The sequence below is a fragment of the Drosophila novamexicana genome, unplaced genomic scaffold, assembly GCF_003285875.2.
Source record: "Drosophila novamexicana strain 15010-1031.04,08,12 unplaced genomic scaffold, DnovRS2.1 tig00000932-arrow-arrow-pilon, whole genome shotgun sequence".
NCBI lineage: Eukaryota > Metazoa > Arthropoda > Insecta > Diptera > Drosophilidae > Drosophila > Drosophila novamexicana.
In genome coordinates, this window is record NW_020824832.1 from 1028128 (window position 1) to 1043262 (window position 15135).

Below are 15135 nucleotides of genomic sequence, written 5' to 3' on the forward strand. Positions count from 1 at the left end.
AACAAAGTATAAACAGTCTCATTGTATCAAAAACGATATCCTGGCTTAGCTGTAAGTATATCCTGTTTGTCCAATGGCCTGCGAACCGCTTGATGACGCCCTGAATACTAACATACACCAATCGCAATGTTTTCTATTTAAGTCATCTATATTTTGTCTCTTTTTAAAAGTATTGCAAAAATTTTCTGTTTTCTGTCTAAAATTATATTCTCTGTTTAAAAGGGGTAATACGGATGCAAATGCTATGTTAAGGCACGCGCTTGGTCTATAAGCCCCTTGCCAGGCTTGCGTAAGTAACTTATCAGAGGCGCAAGTCAGTGACGAACTTACGTTGTTCTGTTGACTGCAGTGGAGCTAGCAGCACACGTAGCTATGTGAATTTGTATAAATTTGCTACTGCTAGCACGAACCTTACTAATTTTTCTTAAACGTTCTGAATTTTGACGATAGGTATTGCCCGTCTTTGTGGACTTAAATGTATTATTGCGTTTTTAATTATCCCATGGCCCAAAAACAATTGTTGTAGCATGAAACAGTAGTTTCAAAACCAATATAAAGAAAGATTGTCATAGAAGAAATTATCTAAATATAACTAGCTTGTTTTTCCCGGCTGAAACCCGGTCCAAGTTCGTTGCTTCAAATTTTACCAACCATTTTACATACGTAAGTCGAATTCCACGTCCAAATATATATAAACTAGAGGGTATTACCCACCCTTGCCCGAGACAAGTTGTGTGCTATAAGTTTTATATATTACTTGAAATCCACTTCTATTTGGAGACATATTTAAAATTCATCGAGTAAATAATCATGAGTTGGGACCGATATCACGAAAAGCTCATTAACGAAATTCGAAGAGAGGAGTCTGAAAATGAGTTTGAAGAGTTTGAGATCGATCGGATGCTAAGCAAAAAGGATTTATATAGACTTCTTAGAATGCATCTCCATCACATACGGTAACTACAGTAAAATTTTCAGCGTCCTAGATCTTAAGGCTTGGGATGTACGTTGATCACTAATCAGTCAGTCAGTCCGTCAGGACAAATAGTTTTATATATAGTTGTATATACGATGTCCTATTCTCCGACGAAAGCAATCATAATATTTTTCTCTCACAAAACCGAATTGAGGTATGGAGAAAACCCAATACGGCACACAATAAAATGAGTGGTTTGCGTCTTGCAATTCTCGCATTTTAACCAAGCCTTGTGTAGTACCATCTGTAAAGTTTTGGTGCGAATTCCTTCCCCAATCTCTTCTTTAACCTCGGATACTGTTTGAGATGATACGATTTTTGCGTCTTTCTTGATCTTACGTATTATTTTGGCGCAATGATGATGATTCAGCATTTTCTACCGTAAGGTCGTCCGAAAATCTACGGATTATGCTCCAAATAGATAATTGACTTCTGTCCTATAGCTCGCCAAGTTCTTAATAGGATCTGCCGTGTTTGCGTAAATTTATTATAATTTTTCGCTGCTCTACGGTGGTTTCACACTTCTTACCGGCCTTTTTTGCAAAAAAATATATAAATTTATCTTTAAACAATTTTTTCTAATAATTTTTTTAGATTCAAATAACGGTGCTTACAGATTTGCATTTTAGCATAGAAAAGTGTGACCATACCAAAACTAATATTAAAATAATAACGTTATATTGAAAATGTTCAATGCTTTTGTCCCTATAAAATTACGGGTACTTGGAATTAAATAAATATTAAAAATTAACCATGCCGCCAATGATTATAAGAATAATTGGATTGCTTGCGCAAATAGCTAATAATCGCATAAAAAATATAAAATTATTAAATATTGAACGGTATATTGGACAAAATCGACAATAAAACTAGATGATATTAAATTGACAATACTTTTGTCCGTGACTATATGGAGATGAAACATAAAAAATTAGAATTCGATTTAAAATTAGAATTAGAAAAATTTAAATCGGGAGTATCCTGAACCATTGCGTTAGCATTAAAATAATTTTTTATGTACCGGAGGCGGACACACAACTCGATTCAACCTCGCCATCGCCTCATACATTCAGTATTTCAAGAAATTGTTTTAGTAATGGGAACAATTCATGTTTTCCGGATTAATATGCATTTAAAACAACACTCTTTTAATATTTTAATGTCTTTTATATTTTATATCGATTTATTATTTTTCTTAGAACTAGTTAAAATAAATAGGTATTGAGATCCATGGCTCCAAACAATTTTTAAAAATAAAAATTAAAAAGTATCAATTTTTAATGGTGTCAAGAAACTGTTTTGACAAAACGTTTTCAGGCCTACAGTACTAAAGGAAATAAGTAAAACAAGTAAGAGGTTCTAGTCGGGAGCTCCCGACTAGGGGATACCCTGAACCCTCCTCTTACAACATCAAATGAATATATGTATATATTCTATTTTAGAAGCTATATGTCAAGTTTGGTGACTCTAGCTCTTAATATTTACCAAGATTGCTAAAAAAAAACAAGATGTCGACATCGGTTTTTATCGATTGATTATCGATTATCGGAAACAAACTTGATCTGCGCAGGCACTTAGAGGACTTATATCTAAAATTTAAAATCTTCAGCTCTTATAGGTTCTGAGATCCTTGCGTTTATACATACGGACGGACGGACGGACGGTCGGACAGACGGACATGGCTAAAACGACTCGGCTTTTGGTGCTGATCAAGAATATATATACTTTATGGGGTCTGCGATGGTTCCTTCTGCCTGTTATATACATTTTGTAGATGCTCCTAGCTCCCGCGCAGATCGAGTTTGTTTCCGATAATCGATAACTTACTCCGTTTTCCAAGCAATCGATAAAAATCGATGTCGACATCCTGTTTTTTTTAGCAATTTTGGTAAATAATAAGAGCTAGAGTCACCAAACATGATATGTTGCTTCTAGAATATTATAGATATTTCAATTATCTTTCATTTCATACCTATCGCCACCTCCCCGCTACCACCGCAGAGCTATAATTCAAGTTAATAACCCAACTTTTAGTGCCCACCAATTCAAACCACAATTTAAATGCAATTGACTTTTTCAAAATACACAAATATTCTATGGTACAATAAGATATACTGTAGAAAATTTCATAAAGATCGGTTAAGAAAAACCAAAGATATATGTATGCAACTGCGCAATTGAATGGGGCAGCAGCTTTGAGAATTTTTGTATTCATGTACACACACACATTCGTGCGCGTCTGCTTCGCATTCTAGCGCAACCTAACAGCATTTTAGTTGGTTTTTTTCTCGGTAATACTTAATTATTGGTGTGGCTGTTAAGAAGAGGCATAGCAAGTATTGCGGTCTGTCGCGAATTCGAGCCCTACCTGGGAAACTATTTTTATTTTATTTTTTGATGGTTTGTCTATTGAGTAGAGTCGTCAGCAAGTAATACGGTTAGTTGCGAGTTCGTTTTTTTATCTTTATTATTTTTTTAATTTATCTTTATTACTTCAAAAGAGCGCGTTGCACGAACTGCATTTTGGAGTTGGAATAAGAGGGTTCATAGTATTCCCTAGTCGGGAGCTCCCGACTAGAACCTCTTACTTGTTTTTAAACATATGTATGCTAGTTTCAAATCCTTTCAGCCCAAAAACATATCTGTGTACGCATGTGCCTCGCTCTCACTCATTGCTTTGCGCACTTGTGTGCATCTCTTTCTCCCTGCATAGCTTCCCACAAAACCCCGAGATTTACAAACATTCATGTTTGTGTTGTGTGGATGTGCGCACAAGTAGATCGCGGCGTTTGTTGCGGGCCAGAGGTTATTTCTTCAATTGTGTGCCTTTCGTGCATGTGGTAGCAATAGGCACTCACATTTAAATGCTCTATCATTTATTTCTTTGTCCATTCAGGCATAATGAGAAGAATTTAATCTCATTTTATTTAATACCTAAATAAACGATTTATATTTATTTTTTATTTGCTGTGGGGACCTATTTTACTTAAAAAAATAAAAATATCTAAGTCGTATTTCTGCCGGGGTAATTCATCGTTGTTGAAGAATTTTCGGAAAAGACCAAAAATTGACAATGTTCAATTTTTTCGACTTGGTTCCATGCTTGATGTAAGGGTAGGGGTATCTGATCGCTGGCATGTGTTTTCTATATGGATAGAAGCATTAATGCGTTTGTGTGCGTGTTGGTTGCCTGCGCGCACGATGCAAATTTGAAAAATTTTTTAATTGCGAGCTCGATACACACAGATAAACACACACACGCACAAATGTGTGCGAATGAGCTGATCAAGGGTTTGTCGTAAGACAGATATTTTCCTCAATGGGAGCGTAAATTTGGGCGACGGGAAGTTCTTTGTTTTTGTTTTTGGGCATGCCTGCGGTGGGCTTGCAGCCGCATTGAAGAGTCAATAAAAATAGGTAAGCCGCACTTGTCGCTTGTTTGCATTTTGTTATGGATGCAGACGCAAGCTAGACATTTCGGCCATTATGACCTGCCATAAAACACTTTAACCAAAATTCTTTACAATGTCAATAAATGCATAAGCTTCCATTTTTGAGAATTTGTTGGCAGTACTGGACATTTTTTATATTCCGTCCCATGTTATATTTCTATAAAAAGGTAAATAGGGCCTCTATTGCCACACATTATGATTGTACAATTTTCACTTTCCGTGCACTTCCCGGATTCTCAGATGAGCCACATAGTTTCTCTGTGAGCTCAATACTGTTCTTTCTGAGCAAGACCTGCAGGAAGTAATTTAATATATATTTTCTGTGGTGACTGCAGCTGTGAGATTCCGATAACCAATTCGCATATTTCCCAAAGGCCTTGGTTCGCGAAATGCATTCATAAATCATTAATTCTCTATTGGGTTCTATTGAAAAATCGTATGGAAAATACTATAATGAAGTTTAATTAGACTAAAAAATTCGTCTTGGGGAGCTTTCAGTTTTAAACGATTATTAATACTTTTGAAGTTTTTATTACACAGAAAATACTCAGAATCTTCACAATCTGCAATATCCTCTTTTAAAAGGCTTTTGCAGATGTCACAATTAAACTTTTGTTGTGTTTTATGTAAAACAAATCCTGCATCCTTATGTAAAACAAACTTGCACTAATATTGCTTATACTCAACTCGTGGTGAAACAAATGTTCTTTGTCCTCAACATGAACACTTTGCAGTTCCTCATTGGCCTGATCTATGACATTTACAAGCATATAATCTTCATCTGGTTGACAGTTACCTGATGAAGTTTTTGCTGTGATGATTTTCATAGACAACGTTACTATTTGTAACGCCTCTACTTCTTACTAGATAACAAGTAAGAGGTTCTAGTCGGGAGCTTCCGACTAGGGGATATCCTGAACCCACTTCTTCCAACATCAAATGAATATATATATTCTATTTTAAAAGCTATATGTCAAATTTGGTGACTCTAGCTCTTATTATTTACCAAAATTGCACAAAAAACAGGATATCGATATCGATTTGTATCGATTGCTTGGAAACGGAGCAAGTTATCGATTATCGGAAACAAACTCGATCTGCGCAGGAGCTAGGAGCATCTACATCTAAAATTTCAAGTCTCTTGCTCTTATAGGTTATGAGATCCTTGCGTTCATACATACGGACGGACGGACGGACGGACGGACGGACATGGCTAGATCGACTCGGCTATTGATGCTGATCATGAATGCCAATAATGAATTTTCTTTTGCGCCCATCTGATCTGCCCATTCACACATATTTGTATGTGTGTGTGTGTGTTTTTAGCGCCCGAAATACTGAAATCACAAGAACCTTCAAATCTTGTCAATTTGCGAGGGACAGGCAAAGACAAATTCCTCTATTTATATACAAAATATGCAAGTATGCATGAATAGAGATTCCAAAATATTTAAAATGCACACATGGCAACGCTTAGGTACTCTTTCCAATGATAACGAGCTAAAATGCAAGAATTTCGCAAAGACATGGCAAACCCTTTCATTATTTCATATTACTCGTCCCTTCAAAAGGAAAGAAAGCCACCGACTTTTGAGAAAAATTGAATTTGTGGGCATTTTTGCTTGTGCGGACAAATACACACACAGACAGTACAGCGGTAAATACACAAATTGAAAGAGCACTGAGAGTAAGCCAAAGCAGTTTCCTGCAGTGCGAGGGACTAAAAAAAAGCAGCGATGCCGTTTTATGAACCTGAATAAAAACGAAGGCGACTTTGGATCAGCCGCACATAAAACGAGAGGCCCCATCACAGTACTCTTATTGTCCAGTCTATATGTTGTTTGGTTAGAGCTTTAATGCGGATACTCCAGTGGACGTAACAAAATAACTTAAAACAAACTTCCAATTGGCATAAAGGCCTCTTACCATAAAACTGAAATTTGCTTGCACAGCGCATGTGTTTTTTCTACACCATCGTCCGTAAATCCTTCAATTTCATCCCGACGTGAATTATATTTCAGACCTCTCTCAATGGACATTTAATCATATAACACAACTTGCTTACTTTTTTTATTCAGCATGTTCATGTTCAGCAATGTGTTTGATAAACACTGATGTAGGCCTGGAACCAAATATTATACCCGGGGCCCACCTAGCCAAGGACGATTTAGAAGGAAGATTTAGATGCAGATCATTTCGCATAAAATCATATGCTTTTGCAGAATAAAAGTGTGTGCTTTGCGCTACATCTTTCTCTTCCTCTTTTCAAGAATTTCTATTTTTAAGCAACATTTTACAGACTGTATTGGAATTCTTAGATAAGAATGGTTTTCTATCAAGTATTGCAAATATATTTATATTTTCCCTGCTTTTTATGAAATATCTTGTTTTCTTCATTCTTTCCCTTCTCAATGAAATTTGCATCCGATGCAACTTTTTCTTATAAAGCTGGACTTGCTTATATTCCTTTGTACATTTTTGGGAAAGTTCCCAATTTCCACATTGTTGCTTAAATGACATTTTGTCTTTTCTGGGTTATTATACTGTGATTTTTTAGCGTGCTCACAATCAATGCTTGTAGTTTCTACTCTGATATTGTTGTTTTCAAATGCCGAAAATGTTTCGATATTATCGCGTTCATAACAAAATGTGAACACGTCAATACTGTCCCCAGCCCTAATCTTGTCTTGCCTAAATACTTTTGTTCAAAATGTTTATCGCAGACTAACGCTTTGCCAATATCGTTATTGCCAGGTATTTCACATTTTGTGACCGATTGACGGTGAATTATTTGCAGGAAACTTAAACATTTTCACATCGTCGTCGTCTCTATAGCTTCGCAAGCACGACTTAATAATACGCTTCAAACCACTTCTTCTTTTATCTTCCGTTGTTTTGTTATTTTATATTTGTTAATCGCGTGAAAAGTTGAAGAAACTAAGTAATTCGCTTAACAAGACCGCTCGATTACGTTGTTTGCTGCTTTTTACAACTTATTCTTGGAATTCTGCCAGCTAATGTATTTTTTATGACATTCAACGACTAAAATGTCCGGAACTGCCAGAAAATTCTCAAAAACGCATTAATTGACATTGTAAAAAATGTGGGTTAAAGGGTCTTATGAGGGGCAGTCTCTTTTATGACATTTAACGCATAAAATGCCCAGAACTGCCAATAAATTCTGAAGAATGCAACTGATCTGTTTATGCATTTATTGACATTGTAAAGAATTTTGGTTAAAGTGTTTTATGGCAGGTCATAATGGCCGAAATGTCTAGCTTGCGTCTGCATCCATAACAAAATGCAAACAAGCGACAAGTGCGGCTTACCTATTTTTATTGACTCTTCAATGCGGCTGCAAGCCCACCGCAGGCATGCCCAAAAACAAAAACAAAGAACTTCCCGTCGCCCAAATTTACGCTCCCATTGAGGAAAATATCTGTCTTACGACAAACCCTTGATCAGCTCATTCGCACACATTTGTGCGTGTGTGTGTGTTTATCTGTGTGTATCGAGCTCGCAATTAAAAAATTTTTCAAATTTGCATCGTGCGCGCAGGCAACCAACACGCACACAAACGCATTAATGCTTCTATCCATATAGAAAACACATGCCAGCGATCAGATACCCTTACCCTTACATCAAGCATGGAACCAAGTCGAAAAAATTGAACATTGTCAATTTTTGGTCTTTTCCGAAAATTCTTCAACAACGATGAATTACCCCGGCAGAAATACGACTTAGATATTTTTATTTTTTTAAGTAAAATAGGTCCCCACAGCAAATAAAAAATAAATATAAATCGTTTATTTAGGTATTAAATAAAATGAGATTAAATTCTTCTCATTATGCCTGAATGGACAAAGAAATAAATGATAGAGCATTTAAATGTGAGTGCCTATTGCTACCACATGCACGAAAGGCACACAATTGAAGAAATAACCTCTGGCCCGCAACAAACGCTGCGATCTACTTGTGCGCACATCCACACAACACAAACATATGAATGTTTGTAGATCTGGGGGTTTTGTGGGGAGCTATGGAGGCAGAAAGAGATGCACACAAGTGCGCAATGAGCAATAAGTGAGAGCGAGGCACACTCTGCACATGCATAAACACATATTTATGTATGTATTTAGGCTGTAGGATTTAAAAATGGCATACATATATGAAGAAAACGCATCAGCCGCAGCGACGTTGTACGCTGAGCGAGATGCGGCTACATACTGAACGTGCGGCTTTCGAGGCCGGCGTTCGGCTGCCACTCTTACTCTGTCTGGGCACACTAAAATGGTCGCAGGCACCCTCGGGGCTCCCTCGTTGCGATTTATCGTTATCCGATAAAAAGCCAATTTGGTATGTCTATGCATTGTATGGTTAGTGGTCATAGGCAATTAAAAGGTTTTATTGCCCAGCGGCGCACATCTTTGGCGTTATCCAGACGGATTGACCAGGAGGCAAACGGCAAAGGGTGAGACCACAGCCCCATCAACCGAGTGAGTCCGTTCCATAACGCCCACCCTCGCCCCGATCAGCAGGCAGAGTCAGAAGCAAACTCATATTTAGTCCCCCTAAAAAAATTTTAAATAATATAAGATTTCGTTTATTTTGGGTTAATCTTATATGTATGTCACATTTTTTAAACATGTGTGAAATGTATTAGCTTATGGGAAAAAATGCGGCCTATTTTAGATATCAAAAATGTGACATTTTCAAAAATTTAAAAATTTAAATTTAACTTGAATATTTTAAATGTGGTTATATAATAAAATTCATAAATATTAATATATATATATAAATAATATATATATATATATATACGTGGATATGTTAATTAAACCTATGTTTTACATTATTAATAGAATCTATTTAATATATTTTTGTTCTTTAAAATAACTTGAAGTCTAATTTGAAAATATGTATTAATTGAATAGCGTTTATAATTCGGCTATAAATAAATCAGGTTATTTGCTTCAAATTTAAAAAAAAATTAAATTATAGTAATTTAATTAATAATTTCCCCGCTTGGAAAATTACTAAAAAATTAGTTTAAAGTCAATCGGACGGTAAAGAAGTAAATATCACACATCCGTAAATTTATGTATTTATACCCTGAACCCATTAAAAATGGGTATAAGGGTATATTGTATTTGTCCAAAATCCAAATGTATATAACAGGCAGAAGTAAGCATCTCCAACCCCATAAAGTGTATAAATTCTTGATCAGAACCAATAACCTATAAGAGCTAGAGACCTGACATTTTAGATGTAGGTCCTCTTAGTGCCTGCGCAGATCGAGTTTGTTTCCGATAATCGATAACTTACTTCGTTTCCAAGCAATCGATAAGAACCGATATCGATATGCTGTTTTTTGGGCAGTTTTTGCATTTGATGTTGGAAGAAGAGGGTTCAGGGTATCCCCTAGTTGGGAGCTCCCGACTAGTACCTCTTACTTGTTTTTTATTAATTGGAATTAATTTTCAATGCTCCTTTTGAAAAATAAGCAGACATATCATTTAATTGGGGTTTTGCGTTTACATGTCTAAGTCAACCAACTTTATGGGAATTTTTGTGCAGCTTTTTCCCTTGTTTATCATACAACATTTGTTGTATGTATCATATTGTGGAATTTCAAATGGTCCGAATAGGGCAACACATTAAGGCACACATCAGCAGAGTTCCTTGGTATGTATGCTGTGAATAACAATAATTTGTTTGTATAAGAATATATGCGGCGCACTTAACATGGAGTGTAATCTTCAGTTACCAATAATGTCAAGGAATGCAGCAGTGAGTCACAAACGCAAAGTCCTGTTGTCTAAGGGCTCATATATTAATACCGAATTAAAAGAGCCATTAATAGAGAGATTTACATCAGTCAATATAATCAAGATATTTATATTTACTTAAATATTTGTTTAAGAAATCAAGCAAAATAGCATTATTTATACATAGATTTTGAATCAATCCAAAAAACGTATGCATAACTTACTTGAACTTGTTTGGCTTGAGGCCAATGTGGAATTCCTTTTGCAGGGTCAGACGCGTCTGTCTAAATGTTACCGCAAAAACATATCTCAAACATATCTCATCAATATGCTTGCCGGCGTCTAGGGTCGCTGTTACACATTGCGTGACTGTCGTACACAATCTAGCAGAGCTTGTGATATCCTGCGTGACATCTGTAAAAAATCAAATTGCAAGTAAGAAAACTATCGGTTTTCGTAGATGAGCTGATTGATGATCATCATGTAATTATGTCACAATTTTGAAAAATGTTTAAAATGCGGCCTGTTCGTTTTCCCATAAGAAAACAGTTCGTTTTTTTTGCGATGATCCATCGAATTTTCTATCGATGTTATGAAGAATGTGAAAGTATCATTACGTTGCTGATATAGCAACGAAGGTAAGCACTTACTTTAAATAATAATTTCAAAATTGTACTAATGCCACAGTTTTTAACATTAAAAGATGTCCAAATCTCGAAAAGAGTATATGAAATGGAGGTCGTATCATTTGACTTCTGGAAGGAAAACTTTGCGGCGCTTAGGTAAATCAAAGCAAGCCAAACAACTGTTTATTTAAAGAAGCGGTACTTTTGCCACTCACATGTTACCGACAGCCGGTGGAACACCAATATGTGAAATTTGAAAATGTGACATTTCTTAAACATAGTGGAATAAGGATATTAGGTATACATTTACCCTGGTTATCACACGTACAGACACTTGCAAATTTGTTTGGTTTGTATGCATTTAATCATTTTTTCTTATTCATATGTGTGAGAGTGAGCTCCCTAACATTCTTAAATCTTGCCTCGCGTTTACTCCCACACTCACAAAACTTTTATTTATAGACAATATATAATATAATATATATATAATTTCAATTTTGTTAAAGAATAACTCCACTCTTCATAACTTCATGCAAGCGGACATTTCTTTCAACTTAAACAGGTGCGTATAATCATTGGCATATTCCTATAATTATTGACAATTGTCATTAATTTCTAAAATTGCATCTTTTTACAGAATACATAAGGGGAAAAGAGGAAATTATGAGGCAATCGTTGCACCAATTTAGGAACAAGTACCTACACAAATTCCGTGCAGCTTAAACCAACTTTCCCTTACCTAAAGAGCTCTCTGGGGGTGGTAAGGGGCGACAGAAAGCGTGTTTCAAGGTATGTATGCATGTGTGTATTGTTCGTGCAAGTACCAAATTTTAAACTTTTATATTGAACTAGCGGGTAATGATTTTAAAACTGATCGGACGGTAAATAAACAAAATGCGGGTAGAATTTCCCAAAACGCTGAAACACGTATTCATTAAGTTCTTATGTACAGCTCTGAAAATAAGTTTAAAGCAAATCGGACACCACTTAAAACTTCGCCCAAAAACTCGTTCAATCGCATTTCTATTGAAGGAGTTTAGACTTTGCGAAAAATGTGAAACACGTCTCAAGTGATTTTCCATATAGATCCTTGAAAATGAATTTGAGGGTCATCCACCAAATCTTTAACCCCCATTTTCACCAAGGAGGAACACATTTTTGGAAAAGTGTGAAACACCCCTCAAATGAAGAACAGAACAGTTTCATACAAACGTCTTTCGCGTTTTTTCCATACTTGCGGGTGAAATTTCCCGAAACCCCGTCTTAATGGACCTTCGTCACATAAGGTAACTACAGGGCGTTGATCACCAATCAGTCAGTCAATAAGTCAGTAAGTCAGGACAAACAGTTTATATATAGAGGTGCAATAATATTTGTCTTAAGTGAAGCTTGGCGTAAGTACATATTTTTTTATAATTACCGAAAACAAAAAAAATTAAATTTTTCAACTGCGGCGCTGTGCGTTCTTCAAATTGCTGAGGTTATTCTCATAGTTTTCTATTCGTCATTTTAACTTTACATGACGTGTTTTTTCACAGATGTGAGTGTGTGTGGTTGAGAGTCTTAGGTGCCATTTGTGTACTGTAATTCACGAAAAATGTTTGCACTTAATTAATTTTGCTTTGTTATTAAGTTTAATCTTTAATTTTACTAGAGTAAGACCGATGTGGCCGGCTTGAAAAAAGGAAGACTTCAATTTTCATGGCATGCCGCCGTTCACAAAATCGAACTCCTTGCTGTACATTTTGAACCACATTCGAATGTGGTCGCCGTTGCTACCCATATGCACAGCTACATTTTTAGGTAAGCAGCCTAGTTGTAGGAAAATGGCATTAGCAAGTGCATCCGATCTGCTCATTACCCTACGAGCGAATCAGGCGGGCAACCGTCTATACTCTCAGCTTTTTTTTTGCTCAAGGCGGTGGATTCTGAGCTAGGCGTTGCCACCCCGGAAAAATGTTGTGAGCTGTAAAGTGTTTAGGGCACCAGCACCGAAATATCGATAGACCTCCTCATGCAACAAAATAATAAATAGTTGTTGAAGTTGCCCTGGATCTAAGTGCACGCAGCACTGGAAACTACACTGAATAATGTCTGGAAACGGTTGAACGAAATTTTATAATTGATTCAAAACTTTGTTACGGGCAGCAATGCTATGCCTCTACTCAACAGCCACACTAATAAGTCTTGTTGAGATAAAAAACGAATTAAAATAGCTGCACAGAAAGCAATACAATCGCAATTGCAATGCTGTTGATAGAATTAAAAGCAGACGCGCATGAATGTGCGTGTGTATATGTATACAGAAATTCATGGAATTTGCGCTTGCTGACGATGATACGAGGGAAGTCAAAGCACGTTTTTTTTAATAACGATTTTGTTTCTTAACCGATCTTGATGCAATTTTCTACAGTACATCTTATTGTGCCAATGAATATTTGTGTATTCTCAAAACATCAATTGCATTAAAATTGTGGCTTACATTTTGGGAAATATAAGTTGGATTATTAACTTTATTTATAGTTATTTGGTGGTAGCGGGGAGGTGGCGATCGGTATATAACGAAAGATACTTGATATATATATATACTATTCTAGAACCTACATGTCAAGTTTGGTGATTCTAGCTATTATTATTTACCCAATTTGCTCAAAAAACAGGATTTTAACATCGATTTTTATCGATTACTTGGAAACGCAACAAGTTATAGAATATCGGAAACAAACTCAATCTGCGCGGGCACTAGGAGGACCTACAGCTAAACTTTCAAGTCTCTAGCTCTTAGAGGTTCAAATATCCTTGCGTTCATACATACGGACGGATGGTCGGACGGACAGATGGAAAATATATACTTTATGGAGTCGGAGATGTGTCCTTCTGCCTGTTACATACATTTACATTTTGCACAAAAACAATATACTGTTTTTACCCATTTTGAATGGGTCCGGGGTATAAAAATAGCAGTCCAATAATTAATATTAAATGAACGTAATGTTATATTAATTAAATTATTATTATCATAATTATTCTTATTATTTATTATTAATTATTGGAGAGCGGTATTATTTACAAGTAGAGGCCACGCAAAGACGACGACAAAAGGCAATAATTTATTAAACATAATTTTCATTTATGATAAACATAAATTAATTTGTTCGTCCTAGGTGTTAGTGTCGTCAAGCCGTTTTCGCGTCTGCCCTACAAAGAAAAATTAGTATGAAAATTGTAAAATATGTTAGGTGTTAATTTATTAAATGTCTTTGTATGAGTAATAGTGAAATGTTGGAGTAAGGAGTTATGGTGGGTGAGATAAGGGTGTTTGGCAAGTGCATTTATGGCCAACTCATGGTGGGGAGGGCTCCGTTAGGGTGGACCTTAACAGCTGACCACCGTATGGATGTTTTCAGGTTGTCCGAAAGAGTACTCGAAAAGTAACCGAATTTCTTTAGTCCAAGCTTAAATATAAATTATTTTTCACTCCTGGTTAATTTCTGTCTAGCCGGAAAGCCGATAAAAGGAATGTGAACGACAAATCGGATCATAAAAACTTATTTGAAAAAATCTATATAAAACATAAAAGACGTCAGGTTAATTTGAGTTAGCTTATTTTCTATGGGAATGGGAGAAAATTGATTATTTAATATTTAAATCAAAAACCTGGTCTTGTTAAATCCAAATGATAGAATATACATTTAATAGATTCCATTAACAATGTAAGACATTAGTATTATTAACATATCAATTTGTATATAGTGACACTACACTACACTACAATTTTGAACCACTGTTATTCATAATGCAAAGTATAACAACATGTATATGTCCTTTGTTTAGTGGTATAACCCACTGTTTACAATTGAATAATCATAATAATAACATGCCTTCTGAAAACGAATTCAACTAATGCTAACAGCAGCAAAAATCATTAGAGCAGAATGCCTTCTGCAGCCTAGCTCAAATAATGTCAACAATTATTTATAAACAAAAACTGACCATTAGAAAGATGCCAGAGTAAAGCTGCAGCTGCTGTCCCTTTGAAAGAATTCACGTACTCCAATTATTGTTTCGCTTTAAATATAGCGTAAGGCCATTTTTTGTTCCTCAATGTTAATCCAGATATTCAACATATTAAACTAAAAAAATGCACGCTCTTGAAATAGTCTTTTTATTTTGAAACGTTTAGCTACGTTATAAACTATATTATTATTTTTGAAAATAAATCTACACTTAATGGCTTACATTAATTACAAAAAATTCAAGTTAAATTTGCAACTACATTTGTATTTGATTATTGAAAACAAAATATTGCAAAT

The 15135-nt window shown here is 35.6% G+C and overlaps 1 long non-coding RNA gene across 1 annotated transcript; it reads right to left on the reverse strand.

The window, feature by feature from the left end:
- Positions 1 to 9964: 9964 nt before the first annotated feature.
- On the reverse strand, positions 9965 to 12473 carry LOC115765185. Its single transcript, XR_004018101.1, has 4 exons — positions 12243 to 12473; positions 10421 to 10610; positions 10196 to 10246; positions 9965 to 10122 (listed from the first exon to the last, which is right to left on the reverse strand). It is a non-coding gene; the product is annotated as an uncharacterized LOC115765185 (long non-coding RNA).
- Between the last annotated feature and the right edge of the window lie 2662 nt (positions 12474 to 15135).